Below are 15,715 nucleotides of genomic sequence, written 5' to 3'. Positions count from 1 at the left end.
AGGAGGCTACTCTGCAGTGCCAAAGAATGAGTTCCTTCATCCCTTCCATTTATTCCAATGTGTTCCTTTTCTCACCTGGTCTGTATTTTTTCTCCTTTCATTAGTTAGACAGCATCCTTGGCCCCTGATCATGTACATTCCCCATTCATCTATTTTTGGAATTCCCTCCAGTCATACTTTTCCTGTTAAAGTATATATTGTATGTGTTGTATTTCAGCTAACCTCAGGCTAGTCCCAAATTTCCTAATATTTTCCTGTCCAGAATCTTTATGGAACATAGCTTGATTTTTTTCCCCCTATAATTACATCATTCAGGGTGGAACGTGGTTCCAGGAAAGTGAGATGCCCGTGAAGATTTCCCTTCCTAGTACCAGATGCTTCCTTTTTGCTGATGCTGCAGTTGTCCACTTATGGGTCTCTTCTTTTGGGCCTAATAGAGCATGCTTTCAGAAGGAGAGGAAACTACTGCTCTTGTTCCTTGCTGTCTTCACTGGTAGCTTGCTGGAAGGGGCAGAGGAAGAATAGAGGAAAGAGATAGGACTTTGAGATCACCTCTGGGCCACTTTGTGGTATATGGGCATTAATAAGTACAGGTGGTCCTCAACTTACGACCATTTTTTAAAAACAACCGTTCGAAATTACAATGGTGCTGAAAAAATGATTTATGACCAGTCCTTGCAGTTATGACCGTTGGAGCATCCCTGTGGTCACATGATCAGATTTTGGGCGCTTGGCAACCAGCATATATGTATGACAGTTGTATCATCCCGGGGTCACGTGATCACCATTTGCAACCTTCCCAGGGGGCTTCCGACAAGCAAAGTCAGTGGGGGAGCCAGATTCACTTAACAACCATGTGATTCGCTTAATGACTGCAGCAAAAAGTTAATAAAATTGGGCATGACTCACTTAATGACTGCATGGCTTAGTAATGGAAGTTCCAAACCCAATTGTGGTTGTAGGTCAAGGACTACCTGTACTTAGGGATGCCAACCTCTGATGCAATCTTTGGGCTTTTCATTGGAATTTGTTGTCAGTCTCTTAAACGTCAACGTCTTCTTTCTATCTTAAGCATGAGATTTCTGGTAACACTTGTTCCTATTTTATAGAATTTTTCCATGGTGATGCAAGAGCGTGCTTTGGTTCTTAAGATAGCTTCATGTCCCAGGACAGTATTTGTATTTGTCCCTTGCTTTTTTCTTCTTGGAGGGAGCTGTTGGCATGTTGGTTGCATAAGTTGGGTTGAGGGCACATGTGTACTTGGAGAAAGCCACTCCAGATTCTGTAAACATTAAGCTGGGTGGACCTAAAAGTAACGTGTGAATGCAATAGTTCTGTGGCTTTGCTTGTACCAGTTTACAAAACTAATTCCTGCGTCTGCAGAACCTGCTCAGCTTGGTTAGTTTTAATCTGGGTTAGTTTTGTGTAGCTTACCTTTTTGTGCAAAACCAGCTAGTTTGGTTAGCTTATGTTTCAGCATATTGTAGGAGTGCAGAAACTGGGTTAGCTCTGTATCCGAGTTATTCTCTTTGTGCAAATGCAGTTAAACAGGCTATTATATTTATGTTAACGGATGCATTTGTTGCAGGCCCTGATTTACAGCATCTCCCTGGAGTTTACATTGCTTAGTGAACATAACTTTCTTCACGATGTACCTTGCTCTTCAAGACGCTCTAGGTCAGTGTTTCTCAACCTTGGCGGGTTTCAGAGGTGTGGACTTCAACTCCCAGAATTCCCCAGCCGGCCTTGCCGGCTGGGGAATTCTGGGAGTTGAAGTCCACATCTCTGAAACCCGCCAAGGTTGAGAAACACTACTCTAGGTTAACTGGCTGTCTTGTTGTATCTGTATCATTGGAGGCTTGCAAAACTGCACGAAAGAACCATCCGCTCTGTCTCAGAGTACAAAGCCTCCTCTTATTACATGTTCCAAACCTTCAGCTCCCTTGGAAGATAATCTTCTTAGCCAGAAGGGTCTGCACTCTTATTCCCTAGTATTTAGAACTTTAGTGGTTACGTGATGGTGGAAGAAAAGCAGCAAGTTCTTTCTGCTAATCACTTAGTATGTTTCCAGTTTCAGTCCCAGCCCTCAAAGTAATTTTTTTGTGATAATGAAGTCTGATTTGTTCTTGGCTCAGACTATGTGACATCCCTGGCGATTCTGATTCACAGTGGGTTCCCCCAGTAATGCTTTGCACGGATTGTAATGCTTTTGGAGCGTTCAAAGGTCTGCACCTAAATTAATACATCTCTTAACACTTTGTAGCCGTACTAAAAGAGTCAGGTCAATATTATCAATCGCAAAGGGTCCTTGAGGCAGAAAAGATCTAAGTCCAATCTTCATCGATGGGATGCCCATACCTGAAGCATTTCTGGAGGGTGCCAGCTGGGGAAAGCTTGATTTTGGAAAATTCCTCCCTTTTTTGCCTCTTCTGTTGTTTGCAGTCCATAATATTGACACTGCTGAAAAAGTCTACCGCTTTCAAATGCAATCCTGCCTATTCTCTACCCAGCAGGAAGTCTTGCAAATTTTATGCCTCTTATTTTCTGGCATGCCAGAACTGCAACTGAGACTTTATTTCCTTAGTCTGACTCTGCACCAGAAGGAAGCAAGTTTTGGGGGCGGTGGGGTTGCATTTGGGCAGTTGTGGGTGCTCACACAAAATAGCTTGCAAAGTTGCAGCCATTTGCAAAGCACTCAGTTGGCTCAAGGCAAACAAGTGAGGCTGTTTCTTCTCATTCCCTTCTTACTAGAGTTGCGTTAGACTTACACTAATCTTAATAAATCCACCTTTTAAAGCAGCTGCAGCTTTTCTGTGGCCTGAAAAAAAGAGGCTGCTTTAATGAATAGTAGAAAGGTGTTGAGTTTGTGCTCTCAAGCCCCGGAGCAATTCTTCCAAATGATGTTCAGTGGATGTACAGCTCTGCTGTTTACTACTCCAGATAAAGCACCACAGTATACATTTTTTTCCTTAAGGGTATTTCATGCACTTCAGGTGGACCTAGAACTATCCGTAGAAATAGATGGTTTTTAGGAGCTGACACTCTTGCTTTGCAGTGTTCCACCTTCCTGTTTATTTTTAATGAAAAAGATCTATAATAAAAGAAGGGAAGGCATTGGAAGGGTGCCAGAGGGGTTTCTGTTTGCAGGCTCATTGTTTACCCTTTGCTCAAAATGGATTATGATCCTTACGAAAGGGGTTTGTAAATTCCGCTTTAAAAAAATAAAGTCATGTATTGCTACCACGTGGGTGATCGCCTTAGGTGACCGGTGCCCGTTTTAACAAAGAGCCTCCTTCTGCTTTAGATATTCTGGGCAAAAGGAGGATCTGCTGCATTTTGTGGTCTCTGCCTTTGAACCTGAGCCCCCCGTATTTATGTGTGGTCATTTTGTTCTATCTTAAAATGGAAAACCTACTGAGAAGAGGTTATTTTTCTTGTGCAGAGTAATTACATGCTAGGCTGCCACTGGTTGGCTTTTGCCACAAGTTTCTCTTCATCTCTCGACTCCCCTGCCTTGATCTCGTCTCTGTCTTCCTGATGCTTCAGAGGAGCAGACAGGCAAATATAAGCCATTGGGTTGAGAAACACAACATGCCCTGTGATTAGCTAAATAATTATTGCACAGTGTATAAACCCAGCTATGGTTTGCTCGGCTTCTCATCCTCACACATTTTTGGCAGCAGAAATGCAAGTTTCAGGTGACGGTTTAGGGGCTGCCGTGGGCTGAGGCCCTTCCAGCAAAAACAGGCTGAGCAGTAGCATGGAAGATAAAAGAGTTAACTGAAAACACAGAGTTTTCTAACCAAGTTTTCTTCCCTTTTAATTGCCTCCCCCTTGACCGTTTCTGGGCAAGGAGTGAGATGGTAAGACTGCATCACCAACCCCAGCCTGACCTTGGGGCGAAGAAGTTTGGAGAGTCACTTTAGTGGCTGGGCAAATGTGGCAGTTATAACAGTATTGGCTAGTCTGAGATGCTGCCATACCCAGCAGCACAGACTCTGGTTGTTCAAATCTACAGGTAGTCCTTGCTTAACGACAGTCCTGTTTAGCGACCATTCGAAGTTACGATGGCACTGAAAAAGTAACTTTACAGTCAGTCCTCACACAACTGTTGCAGTGTCCCCATGGTTACGTGATCGAGATTCAGGTGGTTGGCAACATGGTGGGCGTTTATGATGGTCACAGTGTCCCATGGTCATGTGGTCGCATTTGCACACTTCACAGCTGGCTTCCGACAAGCTGGCAGTAAGCTACAGTCATGTGATGTCTCGCTTAACAACGGCATTGGAAGTGAGGTCATTAGCCAGTCACAATCATGTGATATCTTGCTTAACAATTGCGTTGCGTAGCGATGGAGTTGCAGGTCCCAGTTGTGGTCGTTAAGTGAGGATTATTTATTTATTTTATTTATTTATTCTATTTATATAGCCGCCGATCTCAGGCCAGTGACTCTGGGCAGCTACAGGATTACCTGTAGCTTGATACCAGAGTTGGAAGCCAGAGGAAACATTGTTATTGTGGCAATTTTCACAGATCATAAAATTGCTTTGTAGATGTGATGGAATGGAATTATGAAGGCCAGGCTCAGGGAGATAAGCGTGTTCTTAGTTCACCGGAGGAGCGTGGGAAGTTCAGAGGGATGAGGCTGGCATCTCCCTGAGGAATTCACGATGTTGTGGCTGGCTGGCTAGCCCAAAGAACTCCAAGAGACAATGCAAATTCAGTTCTACTGTGTTTATTAGCTACAACCTCTAGACAGAAAATCTCCCCAGACTGAACCCTAGCTCCCAAGCCAGCCAGCCACAACATCATGAATTCCTCAGGGAGGTGCCAGCCTCATCCCCTTGAACTTCCCACGCTCCTCTGGTGAACTAAGAACACGCTTATCTCCCTGAGCCTGGCCTTCATAATTCCATTCCATCACAGCAGTAGAGTGCAGCCCAGGATTGTTCATGGCGCATCACCTTCCTTTTATGTAATTTCCCACAGCCACCCAGAATGGATGAGCTCAGACATTTGGGCTCTTTCATATTGGGAAGGGTGGAATTTTAGGAGCAGAGTGGGTGCTTCAAGCCTTGCAGAGGTTTAGAGACCCATTTTACTTCTTTAACACCTGCCCCTCCCCCCTGCCCCCCCTCCCCCACTTTAGCAGAAAGCAAGCTCAGCTCCTAAGTGGTTCTGCACCATGCCAGGAGAATCTTTGCAGGGCTACAGAGCTTTGGTGGATATGGTGCTAGAAACTGGCGCTTTGTTATTATTTAAGAGGTTTTTAAAAACAAAACAAAAACCTAGAATGGGATAAGGAGTCTGGTGGTCACTAATGGAGATGCTTGCGAGCCTCCCTGATTTACTTCCTTATTGCCAGCTTATATGCTTGTCAGTAATTTGAGTTCCAAAACTCTGCTTTGGCCTTTTCCACGGGGCTGTCTTCAGATGTGTTGGACTGCAATGTCCCTGTCCCCCAGCAAGCATGGAATGGATGATGGCAGTAGATAAGGAGAGTTGGATGTCACACACATTTGGAGAACACCAGCTGGGGGACATTAATTCCTTAGAAACTTCCTGTTTCATTTGGTTTGGATTTTTGGCTAGGAGGTTACATGTTAGATGGAATCAGATGTTCTCTCATTCTTTACCTGATCTTAGTTCTCTCTGATCTTTGTGTCTTTGGTTATTTATTTTGTATGCAACTTTGAGAAGTAGCGTTACACAAAAATAGCACAGAACAATAGGTTCCAAATGCACTATCTCTAGAAAGTTGTAGCCATTCTCTTGAGGTATTTCCTCCATTTTTATTTAGTTTATAGTTTCCAGTATTTTATTATTCTTGCTGGCCATGGAAAACTTAAACTCATTTTTTTGCATTTATTCAGTTGGAAATCTTGCACTTCTGTAAAGCCAGAAGAGAAGCAGGCCAGTGTCTTGGGAGATAATTGTCTTGTTGATAATTAACTCTCCCATTGTAAAGTCAGTTTTTGTGTATTATTAATCTTTGTTCATGTGGAAAAGTCTCACAGTGGGGTTTCCAGTAAAATACGCTGCCTTGTCTTTTTTATTTGTTTTGCTTTTTAATCAAGCGGCTTAAAATAGCACGCTCTGCTTGTGAGAAGAATTTCCTACCAGCGATTGGCAAACGTTGAAGCCCTACAAACAATGATTCAGCGGCCAAACCCTTTTGTCCCACCCTAATCTAGATCTTGATCACTATTTGGCAAAAGCGGTAAATTAAGACTCGTAATTCTGTGTTTTATTGAAGATGCTGCCTTTGATGACTGTGCAAATTCTTTGTTCTGTCATTGGAGTCATAGTGTGAACCAGGATTACCTAGATGCTGCTCGGTTTCTATTGAGGGGGATGCATGAAATGAAACCTAAGTTTTGTTTCAAACGTGGAACAGACCAACAGACTTTGGAAGTTTTGCTGCATTGTTTTGGAATGGCTGTGCTTTGGCCGAAAGGGACCCTGCAACATTTTGGTTAGACTAGGTTTCAGCTGCAGTGATTTTATGGTACAAATAGGGCAAGATTGGTACACTCTGCCCCCTTTCTTCCTTCCTCCCCATTGCAGCATGTCCATTCTGCTCCCCCATCCCCAGCTGGGAATATGTTGTAAGGGACCATCCAACTTTACAGCTCTGAGCTCTTTCTGTACGTTAGCAAGGTCATCATGATTTCTCCGCCTGTCCTTTGTGAGTATGTGAGTTGGCCATGTCTGACCAGAAGCCCTGAATTGATTTAAATCTAGATGTGTGTTTGGCATTGATGTTCAGTAAGCAGAATGTTCTCATAAAGATGTGTGTAGAGAAAGATTTCTTCTTCCCTGTCCCCCGAGATACATATTTTTTAAGGAATTGGAGAATTTACGAGATACAAATACTAGATTATAGTTGGAGATTCTTGGGTTGCAAATCAGAAGGTCCAAAGAGATAAACACAGAACAGGATGGCAGTGATTGTCCTCCACTCGTGGTTCACTGCCTGGCTTGTGTGGCAAAATAAACCATGGTGTAGTGTGCCGTGTTCAAGCAATGAATAGCTATAGTGAACTTCTCTTGTGTACTTTCTCCTATCCAAATTGATGGCTGATGTGTGTGTGGGCACGCCCTTGGCACACTTTTAGTTTCCTATAAAGCAAGTTTAAGTAATTTGGATCAGGAAATTTGGCTTTACAGTAACTGGTTGGTTTCAAAGCAAACTGACTTCAAAATCATGGTTTATGATTCTGATATCACAAGCTAGGTTTAAGGAAACCAAGCTAGCTAGGTTTAAGGAAAGTTGTCACTGGCAAAATTGTCATCCTTTACATAAATACCTGGTGATCTTTGCATCAACCCTGCAAATAAGATTTCTTGGGAGTTTCAGAAGAAGACTTTGGATGTTTGTTATTTATATTACAGATTTATTTTTGGAAAATCAGTCTTTCCACTAAACAGGCTACTAATGTTTAAAGGGGTTATAGAGGTTAGTTGCAACTGAGCAGAATATTCAGCGAGATTCAGTTTATTTCAGGTCTTTCAGTTTGGTGAAGAAAATAAATTTCAGATGGAATCCAGCTGGTATTACTTTCCATAATACATAATAAGCTGCCAAATTAACAAACTATCAGTGTGAGATTGTGAATGACATATACATGAATTTGCATTGAGGTTCTGAAGTACTTTACTACTTGGTCAATTAATTGGCTAATTAAGTAATTAAAGGAAATTGGTTAGCAAATTAATCAGCCGGCCTCTTCGTTTGAAAATTAATCACCGGTCCATGAGATTAATACATCATTTTGAATACTGTATCCAGAATGGTTTCAGGTCTTCTTTACAGTATTCATTTAGTGAAATATTTCCTCCTCTTCTTCCTCCTTTAATTTAAACTTGTGGGTAACAATTGGAAATATACAGAGTAGATCACAGCATTTTCATTGCTTGCCTGGAGAGTCTAAATAAAGGAGTAAATAAATCATAGAAGTCCGTGACAAATCATTTCCATAAAGTTGTCAAGAAAATTAATTGTTTGTTGTGTGCACGGAGTCCCCAAGTGTCAAACTGGTGGTGGTGGTGCTTTCAAACTAACATTTGGAGCACCACCGTTGTCTGCCAATAATTGAGAGGGTTGGGTGAAGTTGCTGAAGATGGTTCTGTGTGTTCTTGGTGGGTGATGACAACTTCGGTAGATAGGTATTGATCTAGGAATGCTAGAAGCCTTCTTAAGCAGTATATCTAGGATATTGATTTTCAAACTAGAGTAAACCTCATATCTAATCCCACAGTCTTGAGCCATTGCCCTATCTTTCTATTTATCCCATTCTGAAAAAATTCCCTGCTAGAGAGTACGAAGAGGATTTCAGTCACCCTCTGGGGAGATGGGCGGCATATAAACAGATAAATAAATGAAATAAATATTGGTTGCGTCTTCAGTCTGGTCAGGACTCTGATGTTTCCTCCCAGATTGTGTGATTTTGTGCTTCTGTTTCTTCTGTTTGTCTTACTTGCAGTTGAAGAATTGGTGGTTGACACTATCAGCTCTCTGGGTTTTTTTATGTCAGTGCATTGTACTTTGCACAAATGTAAATTGTGCTTACGTTTTTATTATATCTGTAGATTTTAGGCACGTGTGTTTCTGTATATATCTGATATAAATATTTATTGTATATTACGCCTCCAGGCCGTAATAAAGAAAAATCTCTCTATAGCAGTGTTTCTCAACCTTGGGAACTTTAAGTTGCGTGGACTTCAACTCCCAGAATTCCCATGGCTGGCTGGGGAATTCTGGGAGTTGAAGTCCACGCAACTTAAAGTTCCCAAGGTTGAGAAACACTGTTCTGTAGACAGGAGAGTAGGGTCTTCGGAAGTTTAATTCTGGGGATCAGGCTGCTGAATAGGAAATGGAGGAAGTTGCTTGACAAAAAGGAGCTCAGATGGCTATTTTACTCATCTGTAGACTGTAGGCTAGACTGGGAAATCAAGAAAGCTTCCAGTAAAGTAGCAGCAGACCAGTTCAGGGTTGTTGCCAAGACAGATGGACCTTAGCATGTGTGCTGCTTCCGATCTGAAGCCGGAAAGGTGCTTTGGGCTGGATACGGGTGCCCGGTTGGCGCACCTCCTTAACTCCGATGTGTCTGTTATGGCACTGTGCCCGGTTAATTCAAATTAACTACAGTTAATATAATTACTTCCCCTTTGGTTGCATTAAAAAGTGCGTTCGGGGACAATGTTTGAAGGAGCTCTTAAGAGGTTGATTCCGGATATTGGTGGGGGGCACCTGGGGAGCATATGTGGTCTTGCGGGGGGGGGTGTCTTCGGTTTGAACCTGGAGAATTCTGGGAGTTGGAGTCCACACATCTTAAAGTTGCGGAGGTTGAGAAACACGCTCGTAGAGAGTAACTGGGTCCCAGGATTGTGCAAAGCCATGGCTGGCATTAACTGTGGTTTGTTGAGCGGGCCACAGTGGCTGGCTTCCCATGTTGCACCAAGGCAGAATCCATGGTTTAGAGACCATAGTGGCTTGCTCAAACCTGCACATGAATGCAAAACCAGGCCAAAACGTGGCTTAGTCCAGCTGGTATGTGTGTGTCTGTGTGCCCGTTGAATTTGCTGGTAGGAGAGCACAACTAGGCTTCCTTACCTTCGCTTTCTGCTTTCTTTCCCATTTAACGCAGAGCATTCTTTGCCTGGGCGCAAAACCCACTTGGCTCACCCGAAGGCGATTCCCGGTCACTGCAGGCAAGCACACAAGCTGGGAGACTTGCTGCCAAGAAAATACATCTTACAAACTGATGAGAGCCGCCAGCCTCTCCCTTTCCTAAATATCCCAGCTGGACTGGAAGCTGAGCTAACATTTCCTGTAAAAATCACATCGGGGCCTGGCCTGCTGCTCTGTTTCCTCTTATTTCCCACGAAAGAACAGGAAGAGCCTCCTGGGTGCTATTAATAGCAAGAATGATCTCATTGAGGGAAGAGGCGTGCTGTGGGGGGGACGGGGGACCAGCTGCTTTTTGCTGGCAGCCTGGATGCTGAAGGCCAGTTACCAGTTCCCACATAGTTTGGTGGACCTCGGATGTTTGACAGCTGCCTGACCGCTGGGCTCGGGGTGGCCGAGGGGGGCTGAGATGGGGTGGGCGGCTAAGAGAAGGGAATGAAGGCTTTGCTGGCAGGGCTCAGGGACTTGCTGAAAATGCTGGCAGGGCTCGGTGAGATCAGCTTTTCCGGTTCTGGAGAAAGCTTGCAGGCTGCATCCTGCTGGACGCATCCTGTGTGCCGAAATCCCACTCTTTTTTTTTTTAAAGAGGGGGGATCCACCGGAGAGAAAGCAGTGACATCATCCTGCAGTAGTCCTACTCTTTTCCGCCCCATCTTTGCTGTTTACGATCAGCTGCGGTCAAGAGGCATGAAGAGCCAGGAGGGGATGGGGCCCAGAGGCCACCAACCTCTCTAAATATGTTTCTTGGGATAGGAACAGGTGGCCAGGGGGCTATAACGTTTGGACCCATTTTGGGGGAGCAGGTAAGGTTGGGGGCAAGCCTGACTTGAAAAACACGGCGGAGCCCAGCCTGATGGAAACACACACACCCATCTCTGGACAGACCTTTTGGATCCGTAGGGATTAATGACCTAGCTGATCTTGGCTGGGCTGAAAAAGGTAAGGTTAGTCTTGGCTCAGATTTGGATAAGAGACCACCAAGAGATCCCAAATCTCTTTCAGAGGCTTTTATACCTTTTTGAGGCAGTAAACAATAAAGTCTTCTTTGAGTTGAGTCCTGGAAGTTGATGGACGTGCCTGTGTAATTTTCTTGGCAATCTTGTGGAATTGGTTTGCCATTGCCTTCTCGTGTCTTTCTTTTTGACTTTCTAGTGTACTCGATAGCCATGGGATTTCCTGCTGATTTCCCATCCAGGTATGCTCTCTGGCTTCCAAGCTGAGGTAGAGGCCAGTAAAGTGCTGTCATTACGTTTCCAATGCTGTCAATAATTAGAAAAGAACAGGTAGGAGAAAGGCGGGGGGTGTATGACAGATGTTGGATCCGTCATGGTATGTTGCATGAATGTGAACTGATGTTTTGAACTGTCCTCTCTAAGCCAGTCTTACTGACTCGAGCATTCCCCTTCAGAGTTTGGAGTCCAGATACGACAAGGGCTGCCACTCCCATCACTCACAGTCGAGGGAAAGCTAGAGTTGGATGATGGCGATTGTAATCCCAGGACACTTGGAGGTGCATTTTGACTGGAGAAGGTTGGTCTGATTAGACCAGCAAAGGTCCTCAGGGGACATATAAAAGGCCCTTCCTAAACTGGTTACTGGCCTGTAGCCCAAGCAATGTTTACTGAGCATCCTAAATTGTGCATTGCACTTGGTCAAATATCAGACTGTCTCTAGTGATCTAGTGGAACAAACATTCTAGGCCATTCCTTTTTGGGAGGCTTTTGAGCAAAAAAAGTGCCTGTGCAATTGTAAAATCTTGAGCAATCTAACTCGGTTGAAATACCATGGAGATTTTGCTGCACCAGTGAAAATATGCTCACGGTAACGCCAGGGAATTTGGGACTAACAGCTGATCTTATCTGTGCTGCCCTTTCTGTGTTGTCTTGCGTAGCTGATCAGTCCTCCATGAACACACGTTTCTACCGTTTCAGCTGCCAAATCGAAGGAATTACGGCTCCTGGATAGAGCAGAAAGCTTCAGATTCAATTCAGCCGGCACCTCCAGTTGAAACCCCAAAGAACTTCTGATTTTTCCAGATCACCGCTGTCGCTTCCCCTGCCCCAAACAGATCTACGGTCTGCTCGTCAAGGGCTAAAAGCTTGGTTGCGAAACACTATCTTGCTGTGACGTTTTGGGGCTCAAATGAGAAAAGAACATGAGCGTTATCTCTGTCCTGCAAGTTTTGTCCCTGGTTTACCTAATTTTGAGCCCTTGAAGTATTTCAGTATTTGCAGAGAGATGAGACAGAACATGTCCCTCATCTGATGCCAACTGGGCGTTTGAACGATAGAAGATGGCAAGGTTGGAAGCTTCTGTGGGAAGGCATGGCAGAGCTGCTGCCAGTCCAGGTGGTTTGGCTCTCAGCTCCCCCCAGGAGGGCCGGGATCATGGATGCTGAAGTCCAAATGATATGCAGGGCTCTAGGTTTCCTGCCCTTACAGTAGCTAAGCTCCTGGGTTGGAGAAGCCATTGGTTTGACCCAGGAAGCTTGGAAAGTGCCTCTAGAGCAGTGTTTCTCAACCTTGGCCATTTGAAGATTTGAAGTCCACCCATCTTCAAGTGGCCAAGGTTGAGAAACACTGCTCTAGAGTGATAATCATGACGGTAAAGTGGTTAATATCAGATTAGGAAGACCCAGGGTTAAAATCATAATTCAGTCATGAAGCAACACTGATCTAGGCCATTCCTTTTTGGGAGGAAAGTCCATGAGCCTAACCTACCTCCTAGGGTTGTTGTGTAAGTCTAACTCCAAAGCTGGGGGAGTAGGAGGTCAACGTACTACATGAATGGAGATATCCGCAATGTATTTCCATTTACTTCTTTGCAGAACGTGCCTGTATTTCTTAAACAGTTTGATCTTTAAAGAGGGTGGCCAGGAATGACATCACTGTTTGCAAACTTTTTGGGCTGCAAATTGTTTTTCATTCTCATACTTGCAACTCTGTTCTGCATGCTTGGTGCTTTGTTCCTGGCTGCATGCTAATTTTAATGACACTTTTGACTAAGGTGGTTCTCCTCCTTCCATGCCTTGTTTCTTACAGTGTTTTGTGCTATCACTAATATCAGCGTAATCCTCATCTTTGTAATAAGAAGAGTAATAGCAATAGCGTTTATTCCTTGCCTTTTCTCTGGAGGTTATGGTGGTGTCCGTGGGCGTTTCCCTTCAGTTTGTCCTCACAACAACAACCCTGTGGTGTAGCTTGGGTTGAGGGAGTACAGGTAGTCCTCGAGTTACGACAATAATTGGGACCGGAATTTCTGTTGCTGAGCGATGCAGTCGTAAAATGTGATACTGTGTGACTGCATCACTTAGTGATGGCACTCCCTGTTGCCATTATTAACTGAATCTCACTGGTTGTTAGGCGAGGACCCACCCCAATCCAAGCCACTCCCAGCTTGGTCCCTCCCAGCCCCAAGGTTTGGTAAGGTAAGGGACTGCCTCCTCTTCAACTCCTGCCTATCTCCCCCGCCCGCATCTCTCCCCTTCTGGCCACCTTGCACTCCACCGCCTCTGTCAGCCTTGCCGCCATGTGCTCCGCTCACCCTGCCATCCTGCACTCACTGGCCCTGTGGCCTTGCCAGCCCTGCCATCCCAAGCTGACCTCCGCCTTCTTCCTCCCACTGCTGACGAGGCGTACCCGGCCTGACCCTTCACGAGGCAGCTGCTGGCCATGCCAGGCCCTCTTCCCGAGGCTACTTGTGCCGTTCCCCAAATAGCGCACGCCATTCTTGCGATGCTTCAAAAAGCTTCTGAGCCCTCCGAAGCATTGCAAGAACAGCGTGCACTATTTGGAGGCCTCTGGAAAGGGGCCTGGCATGGCCAGCAGCTGCCTTACGTAGGGCCAGGCTAGGCACACCTTGCGGGAGGAAGACGGCAGAGGTCGGCTGGGGGAAGCAGGCCCTGTGGAGGAAATGGAGGTGGGAGCAGCTGGGGCTTGGCACTGTGGTTTTGGCGTGGTTGGCTGCAGCACGGGGCTTGAGGTGGCACTCGATGGCACTGGGCTGAAGTACAGGTCCAAGGGCAGCAGCGGTCAGCTGAGATTCCTGAAAGCCTCGGACCTCTACTTAAGCTCCAGCGCCTCCCTGGGCAGGGTGGCCAAAAAGGTAGAGATAAGGTAGAGATAGATGGAGGGGGGACGTTGAAGCACCCGTGCGGTCATAAGTGCTGGTGGGCTGCCAAGTGTCTGAAGTTTGATCATGTGACCACAGGAGCACTGCAACAGCCAAGCATAAGTACCATTTTTTCAACACCGCCTTAACTTCAGTTGCTGAATGAATGTTTGTAACTTGAGGACTACCTGTAAACATCTGTGGCTGAGTGGGGACATAAACCTGGCTCTCCCAGCTCTTGGTTTAACCTTCTAATGTAGGACTGAAAGTGATAGGAGTGTTTGGGAGATGTTAAGGACTTCATCAGGCATTAGAAGAAAACCAACTCTTAAATGCAAGATGTATCATAGGATTTGATTTACCCAATTCTGTAGCTACAATGATTACTTAACTGCACATTGAAAGCAAAAGCCAAACACATATCAGTTTGGAGCAATCTGAAGTCGAATTCCTTGGGAATCTGTCTTTTTCTCTCAGCAAGCAAAGAAGACATGGTTGAAAGTTGACTATAGAAACAATGGCACCTGGTGGATAAAAAAAATGTTAAGACAACTTATATCATCTCTCTGATGCTCGGAATTGTGTCTGACTCCAGTGATGCACCTGTTGTTTTCTGAGCAGAAAGCAAATTTCCAAGCCTTTGTTAATTATTTTAAGTAATTGTTAACTCTCTTAATGCTTGATTTGCTGATTAATTTTGGCTTTATTTGTATTAACCTTGTTATTTTTTTATCATCTTTATTTTTGTTAGTTGCTTTGAGTGTTTGAATGTCAGGTGAGGTGGATAACAATAATAGCCACAATAATAAAAATAATATTATAAATAATAAGTGAAATCAGATGGTTGACCCTTTGAAACCTATTCTGTGTCTTGATTTAGCTCTGTGGTGCCTACCCTTAGTGGCATCTCAAGCAGAAACCTTTTTCCCTGCCCCCTGAGATGCCCAGAGGTAAACGTGTAGGATGTTTCCACTGACATCCTCTGACATTAAGCTCCGTTAACCAAGCACTTGTGAGGCAGATGCTACACCAAAGCTGGAACTCAAAGTTGCTAGGCCTCAGTGTTAAGAGTTGAGCTAGCTTTTCTGGTGGCTGAATCCAACCCTTTTGAAGTTCCACTGACAGTCAGGTTGGCATCTGACTCAGGAAAACAGTTGCTCATGGTTCTCATGCTGATGTGGGCCCTGTTGCAAGGATGAATCAGTCATTCCTTGTTTTGTCCTCACCTTTTCAGAGTGATGTCTGGAAGGGACCCCAGCAGCAACCATTAAACTAATCCTTTATCTTTGCGATTAAAGCAATGCTTTATCTTTGTGGGGAGGAGAGGAGAGATAATCATGCCATCCTTTTCTGATGCAGGCGTAGATCAGAAGCACCTGTGGTTGGTGATAATATCCTGAACGAAGGAGGCACAGTGGGCAGACTGCTTTCCTTGCAAATATCCTTATCTTTCTGTGACTTTCTCAGGCGGTGAATTACCTTGGAAGACAGCTTCCTGCTCCAGGTGTATTTGGAATGAAACTTGACTGATTTGGCCAACTGGAAATGTTACTTCTACTGTGGTGCAGCTGCAGATTGTCCTCACGCTGACTCTGCATCTGAACCCCGCTGGGTGCAGGGAAGAACGGAGGCAGGGTTAGGACAGCTGTGTCAAAGGCTTCCATTTGGGCTGCTGAGAAAAGCTGAAAAGAGTTGGGTGCAAGTTTAGTAAAGTTTGCAGTGGAAAGGTGCACTCAGCTCAGCATTGCTGAGAGTTGCTTGCAAATGAGGAAGCTGGAGAGCCTCTTTCGGACCCTAGCCTTTCCCCAGGATACTGGATTTATCTAGCTAGCTGGATAGAATCTGGATCACACTCTACTACAATATCAGGTTGCAAATGTTAGCACCTTCCCACTGCTGGAGGTTGTTTTTTCA

The 15,715-nt window shown here is 44.8% G+C and overlaps 1 long non-coding RNA gene across 4 annotated transcripts in view; it reads left to right on the top strand.

Moving 5' to 3' along the window:
* LOC107326319 (uncharacterized) overlaps positions 1-15,715 on the top strand; it is a 138,133-nt gene that overhangs the window by 16,443 nt on the left and 105,975 nt on the right. The window contains exon 1 of one of the 4 annotated variants that reach the window (XR_015797556.1): positions 10,120-10,630. The exons of the other annotated variants lie outside the window; for them this stretch is intronic. This is a non-coding gene — a long non-coding RNA (uncharacterized LOC107326319). Of the gene's footprint in view, positions 1-10,119; positions 10,631-15,715 lie in introns of those variants that run through there. 4 annotated transcript variants of the gene reach the window in all.

The sequence above is a fragment of the Python bivittatus genome, unplaced genomic scaffold, assembly GCF_059951505.1.
Source record: "Python bivittatus isolate LINGU-HERP-01145 unplaced genomic scaffold, Pbiv_v1 ctg000590_np1212, whole genome shotgun sequence".
Classification (NCBI taxonomy): Eukaryota; Metazoa; Chordata; class Lepidosauria; order Squamata; family Pythonidae; genus Python; species Python bivittatus.
Note: the sequence above shows the minus strand (reverse complement) of the source record. Positions and strands in the feature narration are given on the sequence as shown.